Source organism: Acanthisitta chloris, unplaced genomic scaffold (genome assembly GCF_000695815.1).
Source record: "Acanthisitta chloris isolate BGI_N310 unplaced genomic scaffold, ASM69581v1 scaffold14734, whole genome shotgun sequence".
NCBI lineage: Eukaryota > Metazoa > Chordata > Aves > Passeriformes > Acanthisittidae > Acanthisitta > Acanthisitta chloris.
The window spans coordinates 22216-32632 of record NW_008667764.1 but is presented as its reverse complement, the minus strand read 5'-3'; the positions used below and the strand labels follow the sequence as shown (position 1 = coordinate 32632).

The 10417-nt window shown below is 40.4% G+C and overlaps 1 pseudogene; it reads left to right on the top strand.

The window, feature by feature from the left end:
• LOC103800282 overlaps positions 1-10417 on the top strand; it is a 35862-nt pseudogene that overhangs the window by 6717 nt on the left and 18728 nt on the right.

Here is a 10417-nt window from a genome sequence, read left to right as displayed (position 1 = left end):
ATTTCAGCTATTTTATTAAATTTTCCACAATTGTTCCCACAGAAAAGGAATCAATATAGCCATCTGTGTGGCAGCCATAGTAAGCTTTGCCTATTTTTGCATCTTTGTGCTGATACCCTGCTTGCTCTAGCTGCTGCTAATGGACATGATGGGCATGTTCTCTGAAGATGTAAAATCCATAAAGCACATGTGATTGTCACAACTTTTACAGACATAGTGGGTCAAGCCTGGCACCTTCAAGAAGGAATTGGAGATAGTCTTCTTTGAGATTAAGGATTGCAGTCAAAACTATGTACTTCATTATACTACTCTATGTCTATCAATCAGATAATGACATTTGGTATGGAAAAAATTGTGTTCCCACAAAGCAAGCTAGGAATGTTTGTCCAAAGTTATGTATTGTATATGTCCTGAGACATTCCCAAGGGTGCTAACACTTATCCGTAGAGAACTCTCCATCACGAAAAAGATTCTTTTAAAAACGAGCAAGAAAATGTAAAAAGAACTCTTTTTTTCCTCTCTCTAATTATCCAAGCATTGAAATAAAAGCAGAAACTCTTGTATAGGCCTTGATTCTGCCTACTGCACAACACAGGCTGCTGGTCAATAGCCAACCAAATTTGAAGCATCTTTGGTTTGTGGATTCACTGAATTTTGTCTTCATATTAGATGCTGGTGAACGTGTGTACAGTTTAATGTTTCTGGCTAACTGAATTTTCTCAGCTTATTTACTCCATCTCCACTTTCCTATTAATCCTCTTCTTCCACACCTTCTGTTTGTATGCTTGTATAACTGCATTCTTCTGGGGTCAATGAAGTTTGTGGTGAACGTGCATTTTGCTGCCTATTTTATTTTTGCTGTGATGCCAGCTGGAAGAGACAGCTTCAGCAGAACCTTGGCTCTTTTCAGTGTTCGGTTGTCATTACAATAAATACGTATAGCCAAAACTTTAAAACACATCTCCTGTGTTATTTTTTTTTTCCAGCAGGAAGAAATGACACCTTACTCCTTGCTCACTGTAAGAATCATAAAGTTGAAAAACACTCGTCAGGCAGATTTTTGTAAGTACCAGATTTTCTTACTGATGTTTCACAGTTCTCAGATTACTGTATCAGCCCCTTCCTGTGCCAGATACTCCACAAATGCAAAACACAGAAATCATGTGAGCTAAGAAATCACAATCAAAGGCACTTTCTACCACAGAATATTTATTTACAATTTCAGAGGTTTGTTGGGTTGTTTTCATTTGGATTTTTTTCCACATTACAATTTGGCTGGTTTAGAGGTGTGAAAATATCTTAACATCAGTTTTAATACACAGGTCTTTTTATCTCATGTCCCTGACAAATGCATAGAATATAGACCTGAAATCCTTACACATCAGTCATTCTTAATTCTTTGCTCTAAAGAGCCCTGACACATCTCAGAAGTTCAGTGAGGTGCATAGTGTACATGTCCTGGGCATCATAACATCAGCTATGTTGTTATGGATATTTCTGACTCTTGTCCCCCAGTGAAAGATGTCTAACAGAAATCTTTTGAGGACTGTAGTACATAGTATGTTACAGCTTAGATGCAAAGTGCTCTGAAAATATTTGATATTTGGCCAGCCCTTACCTGGTGGTCCACATTCACAGAGGTTTTCCATGGAGAAATTTCTCCTGCTATTCTTATATGTATTTCATGAACTTGGCACATCATTAATAATTACAGTTTCGCATATCTCTTCACCATACTGGTCTTCCTTCTCTTGTTTTCATCTCTTTCCTTTTTGGGAAGTTTGCTGAAGCCATAATATCCTACTGATAAAATTTCTCACCATCTCTTTGTATTCCACTCACTTTGGGGTCTCAAGAACATGGATGTCACCATTGTCATACATTGTCAATTTTTCAGTCAAGTAGAGAGAAGTGTTCAGTTCACATGGTGTGTAATATTGGGCTGCAGAAAATAGAAAAAATACTATAGGGTGGCAAAGAAGGACAAATTAATTTCTATCCCTTTTGACAGATATGGAACACTGCATGTATGTGCAAGACCTCACCTTCATTCCTTTGAAGAGCTGATTTAACTTCTCTTAGTATCACCTTTGATCTAGAATGGAAATTGAATGACAAGATAAGAACCATGATTCACTGGCTTATCCAAAGGGATTGCACAAAGTAAAATGATGCTGCATTCTCAGAAAATAGTGTTATCATTGTGACCTTGTCCTCCACCCTGAGGGCAGTGGGATTTCTGAGAGAGTCTTGTGTAGTGAGATGCAGACATTTTGAAAATTGCCATTATCACCAAAATGTACATCCCTGGAGTAGGGCTCAAGATGTGTGGGCTCAGTTTTTAGTTAACAGACTTGTATAAGAAGTTTCGACAAATTTATGCATTGGAACACTCACTTTCTCTCTTACCCTGTCTACAAAACATGAATAACAGAATATCTTCTCCCACATATTTTGTCTCTCATCTATTTAGATAATGTGCTCATTTTGAATCTCTTATTATGTGTAGAAGGATTCTAATTTAATATGCAAGGTAAGGCCTAGAAATCGTGAGAAGTATCTTCAGATTCTTTTGTTAATTACCAGTAAATAAGATTTAGGGACCAGCAGGTGAAGAAAAGGATACCTTTTCTTTCTGTCAGTAATTTCCCAGGTACTTTGTGACTTTGGGCCTGTTTCTTAAGGATGTCATATCATTATGAAGCACTATAAACCATCATGCTGTTGAGCAAGGAAGATAAATATTAGATAGGTCTTTGTTGACAGAGCAGCAACTTGCTTGTGCTTTCAAAGAAGCTGGAGTGATTTAAATACTTCAGAACAATGCAAAAAAGATACACTGTAGCTTTCAAGTGCTTGATTTGCACTGATACTGATGTTCTTTTCACTTAATGTTTTGTTTTTACCATTTGAACTCATTTGAAGTATCAGAAAACTAAAATAACTACACCTTAGTGTGTGCTGATGAGAATTAGAAAAACATGTTTACTTAGCTTTTTCTCAGCAATATGATCTTTCCCCTGGAAAACATTATAAGCAGCTGGTACAGGTGCTATCAGGCCAAGATATCTGTGGAACACTGACAAATTTTTGTAGTGACATATGTCAGCTTTCCCTAGATTTTCATCTTCCCTGTATCAAATTCAGGAACAAACCACCTTTCCAACCAAGTTCAGCAGCTTCCATGACTTGCTTTCTCTGCCTGCATGCTGGCTTCCCATCTTTCTCAGCACATACAGTTATCAGCTTGCTTGAGTTTCTGTTCATCTCAATTTGGTTTAAAAATACATAATTCCATGATTTTCTCTGTTTGTTGCAAGTGCAGTCACACTAGGTCCTTTGGTCACAGAGTTTTGGTATTTTTCCCTGACATGCCAAAACTCAGGTTCAGGGAACACCATATCTATATATTTCCACTCACATTCTTCACTGTTGTGTGTACCTGACTTAATCCTGGCTGTTTTTTAAACACGTATCTCAAGGTCTGTGGGATGTGTGTTTCACAAGTCTGGGATGGAGTCCCAGCTAATCTTGAAATCTGATGTTACACCTTTGCCTGTGGACAACACATGCTGGTGGAGCTTGGCAATGATTGCACACAAAGAAAAAAATTAAACCAAAAAGAAAACAGTCCTCCTCTCCTCAATGGATCAGTTTGCCCTTTTCATATGTTCCACTCTGACATTTGCTTCATACTTCATATAACTGGTTTCTGTCTTGTCTTATCATGGAAATGCTCTTGGCAGACCTGAGCTAATTATTTTCCACTGTACTCCTAACTAACCTTTATGCCAGTTAGTAATCCTGGGTCAGACTCAAACATTTCTGGCACTCCCTGATCTCACTGTGGGCACTAGAGAGGGGGCACCCAGATAAGATCACTTACGCTCCTCCTGCTGCCCTGCAGGCGCTGAGTGTCATCACCTAGCTCCAGTGCTGTATGCAGTTTGGTTGTGAAGGTGGTGGGCATACTAGAAAGGAAACAAATCCACTGAAGTATATGGGTCTCTCACAGTCTGGCACCTGCTTTGCAGAGGTATCCCCCTCTTCAGTCTGAGACTGCCAGAAGCTTTGGGTAAAAGAATGACTTTTTAGGTCATCAGTGTGTCCATTTCCTCCTTCTCAGCTGGAGGTTTTAATGAAAAATCATGTTTCCTAACTCTATTAATGGTGTCACTTCTAAAGAATTCCCCATGCATAGGAAGAATATCTGACCAGGATGGAGTGGCAGGAAAAATAGTGTATTACCTCCTTTCCTCACTGCTAACACCAATTCCAGTGACTCTGTGTTCCAAAAGAATGAGAATGAGCCAGGGAATGGGAGAGGAGAACTGTGGAGGCGCATGGTCTACAACACTTTCCAGCTGCTCTCCTTAAGCAAATGAGTTATTGGGTGACGACACAGAGCTGCGCCAAAGTCTCAGTCTGTCCCACCTTCACCTTCATTACTGTTGACTTGTTTTATGGCGGCCCCTAAATCCCACAACTGAAGCCAGACATCCTTACCCTGTCCCTATGGACAAACAGATGATCAGTGAGGGTATCTGCCTCATCTGGCATGCCTGAGGCCCCAGCACTGAGAGAGGGGATTTGCCCTGAGGCACAGTGAGTGGAAGCAAACCTCTCCCAGGTCCTTAGGCAACACAGGTGACAGGCTTACAGTAAGGTGGTTTCTCACCATGACTTAGTGCCGTGTGAAAGAGCAAAACTCTGTTGGACTCCACTGCACCTCATATAGCCCTGAAGAAATGAGTCAGTTCTGGAGTGATAAACTTTGAGTCTTTGCAAATCAGAATGGTTCTCCAGAGTCGTCATGGGTTATTTTTGCTGCAGAAAATAAACACAAGCAAATTAGAGAGAATGCAGCTAATGCAGGTGATACTAATGGCCCTGTCCCAAAATGCAAGTCATGTCGGTCATGCAGAAGGGGAGGTGAACCAGGGTGTGAAAGCTTCACGCTGTGACTGCAGCAGGTACTGCACCCAGTAAGTCTGCTTCAGGGAGAAAATCCTACTTTGCCATTTGACCTAAATGACCGGACAGGCGGAGGGCTCATTCACACTGGGACTCTGTCCACCCCTGGTAAAGGACATCACTGATTCAGCATGGTAGATCTATCATATTTTGTTATTTCTGCAAGCAAGCTACAGAGAGTAATATTATGCTTACATATTAGTCTTGCATCTGGGTACTTGCAAAAGACCAAGCTCCGTTCAAATAGTCTCTCAGACAGACAGCAATAGGGGGTAACTTCTTAATATTGTTTGTATCATACTATGTTGGTGAAGGAAAATGTTCTCAGACACCATGTCTGTTGATTGAGAAATGGGAGTGGCTCTCCTCCTTTTAGGTGTATGGTAGTAAACTAGGATGCAAGGGGAACCTGTCTGTGCAGGTGGAGAGGATTTCACTAAGAGAAAATTATTTCTTCGTTTTGATGTTACGAAATGCAGTAACAGGACAGATGGGATTTTATAGTTTACATTCATTGCTCTTATGATACTAGTTTTTCATATATGCTTTGGTTTCCACTGCTGTAATTTCCTTCTTACTTGTGATGAAGATGAAAGATTTTAGCAATTGATGGTTCATTTCAGAAACACCTCACAGGACTACTGTCACAGAGCACCAGACAGCTGGCTGAAGTTCTGAACTTCTTGGTTCAATCCTTAATATTTAGCTCATCTTTAGCTTGAAGACAGAGATGAGAAACAGTCCCACAAACTGAATCAGAAGAACTTAAAAATTGAGAAAGGATATCAGGGTCAATTAGTTCAGATGTCTCAGCATTCACATGAGGTGACATTATGTCATTGGGGAATGAAGTTGTAATATGTGCAATGAAGGAAAGGCTTAACATGGCATGAAACTACTAATGAAGCCCAGCAATTGCATTACAACTGGAGCATGAAGAAAATGCAAATATAATCTTTTGCTTTAGTTCCCAGGTAGCAACGAACAAACTGGAATATTTTCAGCAGCTCTTTTATACTTTTTTCATGGATAAGAGGGAGCAATAAAAGCTGGTTAGTCATTTCAAGGTCTACCTTGAAATGAGGGTATCACAGTCTTCATAATATTCAGCAGACATCCAACTATCCTGTTATTTTTGATTTGTCCCACTCTTTGTCTCACAGTTCTGCCTGGGTTCAAGTGAACTGCCACTTCTACAGACATACTTAAGAACAGTTAGAGTCACAGCGTGGGGATACTGTCTGTACAATTCAAGGAAAATATGGAAAATCACAAGACTCTTGTGGCAAAAAATAACCTCTCCGCAACAGCAGGGACAGTAGATGAATTGTAGCAAAACCACATGAGGATGTGCTTTGTCCTAGTAGTATCACCTCACCTCATCTTCAATGTCAAATTTGCACATAGTAGTTGCGAATAATAATATGTAATTTGCCTGTGACCAACTAGCCTTGTTATTGCAGAATCACACAAAGTGGATGAGGTGTGAAGGCACATCTGGAAATTGTGTAGTTCAGCCCCCTGCTTAAAACAGTCAGCTACAGTAGGTGGTTCAAATCCACCTCCAGTCAGGTTTTGAACATCTCCAAGGATAAAGACTTTACAACCTTTCTGGGAAACCTGTGCCAATGTTTGACCACCTTCATGGTAATCCCAAAGTTTTTCCTTATGTTTCAGTGGGAATTCCTGTATTTTGGTTTGTGTCCATTTCCTCTTACCTTTCACTGGGAACCACTAAGAATCTGACTCAGACTTCTTTATTTTCCTCTGCCCCAACCAGGTATTTACACACAATGATAAGACCCCCTGAGCCTTCTCTGCTTCAGACTGAAGACTCCAGCTCTCTCAGGTTCTCCCCATAGAGCAGATGCTCCAAATCCCCATTTTCTTTGTGAACTTTTGCTAGACTCACTCCAGCACCTTCTTACCTCTCTTGTACTGGAGAGCCCAGAGATGCGGCATTGCCAGTGCTGAGCAGAGAGGAAGCATCAACTTTCTACCTGCTGGCAGCACTCCTCCTGATGCAGTCCATAAGCTGTTGGCCTCGCTTGCCACAAGGGCACATCACTGACCCGTGTCCAACCTAGTGTCCACCAACATGCATGGGTCCCTCTCTGCATAGCTTCTTTCTGGCTAGTCAGCTCTCAGGCCATCCTGGTGCATGGGATTATTCCTCCTCAATGTGGGACTTTGCATTTCTCTTGAGGAACTTCAAGAGGCTCATGTTGACCCAGTTTTCCAGCCTGTCCAGGTCTCTCTGAATGGCAGTGCAGCCATCCAGTGTGTCAACCACTCCCTCCAGTTTTTCTCCACCTACAAACTTGCTGAAGCTGAACTCTGTCTCATCACTCACATTGTTAATACAGATGTTAAACAGCATTGGTGCCAGCATCAGCTCTGTGGTACAGCAGTAGTGACTGGCCTTCAGCTGGACTTTGTGCTCTTGATTACAATCTTTTGAGCCTGCAGTTCAACCAGTTTTTAATTCATCTCACTATACATTTATCTACCCTGTACTTCATCAGTTTGACAAAGAATTTTCAATAGCCTATGTTAAGTAAATATTGTGAAATCAACACACATACGGAAAAAAAATAATTTAAAAAAGTAGCCTCACGAAAATATTTTTTCAAAGAAAACATTCCAGCAAATCAGTAAATTCCAGATAAAACAGTTGCTGTCCATTCATGCTTAGCTCAGAGTTTTAGCACTTCCAGCTTTCTCAGTTCTTTCACAAGTCTTTTTTTATATACTGTGGTGGAAAGCTGGAATTTGAAAAAGCCTGAAGCATTTTGGTTTACATTAAGAAGAATGGAAAATAAAAGAACTGGCCTTTACAATTACAGCAAAAATATAGAAATGTGTCCTTCCTGCACCCCATGGTGTCTAGAAACCACAAAGGAGAGAAATTATGTTTCAAATCAGTTCAGAAATGTTATTTTCTGAAGTACATTCCATCTCAGCCATTTTGGCAATTTTGGGGATGCTGGACTCGTGTTTTTGGAACACTTGAGATCAGCAGTGCTAAGTGCATTGATGCCACATGTAGTTCTTGGCTATTGTACAGGCTTTCTATGAGCTCTTGAGAAACTCTGTAGATGAGAGGCAGTGATACCACTTCTCAGGATGAGTACATCACAGCTCAGCAGGCTGACAGACAGCACAGTGAGGGGACATGTTTCAGTCATCAGGCAGATCAGTAATCACAGACCTCCCACACATTGCAAATTGAATATTATACTGCTAATTGCCCAAGTCAACATATTATCCTGTCACATCCATTATGCAAAAATCTGAGATACTCAAATGTTGTCAGTGGAAATAATTTCAAAGACAGAAAGGCAACCTACTACCTTCTTGAGGGAAAACTCGTGACAGTGTCAAGAAATTCTTTCAGATTCAACAAGAGTTATATGGGAATCTCCCTGTCAGACAGGCATCCTCTTCTGGGGATGTCCCAGTCACAGGATCTCAAGATTTCAGGTAACACTTTATTTTTAGACAAAATATCTCAAATATCCTGATCAAAGACACCAGAATGAGCTCTTTTAAAACCTTGAGGAATTGGCTTGAGACCTGTGCCATGCTTAGAGCTAGTAAGTGTTCATCTCTCCACTCTCTGTTAACTACTGTGAGACCAGACTTCTCTCCTCCTCCTTTCTCTCCAAAGCCTGTGTTTACACAACAGGTTGGTTCAGACCTTCTAGTTGCCTCTGGAAAAGTTCATGTCCAAGGTCTGAGAAACTATTTGGTGCTCACTTGGCTCAGGATCTATGGGAGATGATATCTTACAGCAACTGCAGGCTCACTCCCTTCATCCATGAAATCCAAATCCTTTCTGCCATTGTGAAGAGATGTGAAGTAGGAAACAGATTTCAGGTCTTTCAGGCATCAGCAAACACCAGGAAAGAGCTCCAGCTCCCTACTGACCTCCTGACGCAGCAATTGTATTTCCTAGTAGGCCTCTCCCTTCCTACCCCACCTAGAGAGACAATGATCAAGGTCGTTGGAATAATTTGTTTTCCATTATGAAGAATTAATAACCAGGTATGCCAGATATTTACTATCTGAATCAGACATAAACCTGATTTTTTAAAGATTTCTCAGAAAGTTAAATTGCCACAGAGACAATTTACACACAATCCCTCTCAGGGTCTGGCAGCCGCACTGTGCTGCACCCGTCAGTTTCTCCTGACAACTTTTGTTGATAAGGAGTAATACAAGACTCCTGGCCATACATACTCTTCTATCCACTGGCTAGGACTGTATTCTTTAGTTTAATGTGTAAGATTGTGCAAAATTATTTAAATATACTGCTTATTAAAAATAGTGTTGTGAGGAACAAATTAATTTTGTCCAGCTGTTGATTTCTATCTTCCTGGTTTGGCCAATGTGTATCAGAAAGAAGCACCCATCTCTTGCCCATGTTCATGCTACAGAGCATTTCAGTGACTCCATTGCTTGCGTCATCCTTCCACTGACAGATATTTTTTGCCTATGTTTCCCTAGTAAGCCAATCTGATTGCTATGTGAGCCTCTGGTTACCAACAGCTTCAGATGAAAAATTCCGCACCAAAACCATCAAAAACTGCAGAAATCCCATGTGGAATGAAACTTTCTACTTCCGGATACAGAGACAAGTCAAGGTACACAAACCAATCCCTCTCCTCTTCGTCTCATCAATATGTATCTTCCAGTTTAGCCCAAAACAGGAGATCATGTCTTCTAATGCCTTCTGAGTTTACTTACAACTCCCCTAGCAAGCTGGAGCAAAGCAATTCTAGCTGATGAGACCAATAACAGTGTGACAACACAGAGGAACTATGAAATGAAAATATAAATCAACACTATAACACAAAAACGTATCTTTTCCTGAGAGGACAAGAAATAATGGCATATCAATGCCCATAAGTGGCTAAATTCTAGGATGTTTAAGAACTTTACTCAATTTGCTGCTGATAATTGCACCACACAAATGTCTGTGAACAGGTGGCTGAAAGCAGAATGTCCAGGGACGTAGAAAGGTGATTATTGATATGAAATGACTTCTATGGCCCCTGATGATAAGAAGCAGTACAGAACTTCGGACAATCCATATTCCTCCCTAAAATACTGTATTTTTGGTAGTGCATTTTTCAAAGCTTAAAAGGTGACCCAAAAGATATCTCAGTTCAGCCTTAATTGGTAAGACTAAGAACTGTTTCTTATAAAGCAGATTACACTCCCTTTCTTACTCTTCCTTGTGACACTTTTTCATCAGCATTTTTCTATTTCCTCTCTGACACTCAGACACTAAACCTGGAAGAGCTGTAGAATGTCAGACTTCTTGTGTACATGCTAATGAATTGGATATTTTTCATTTCTTTTCCTAGAATGTTCTGGAAATTACTGTTTCTGATGATGACATAATTCATGATGATGACCATGCCATTGTTCTTTTTGA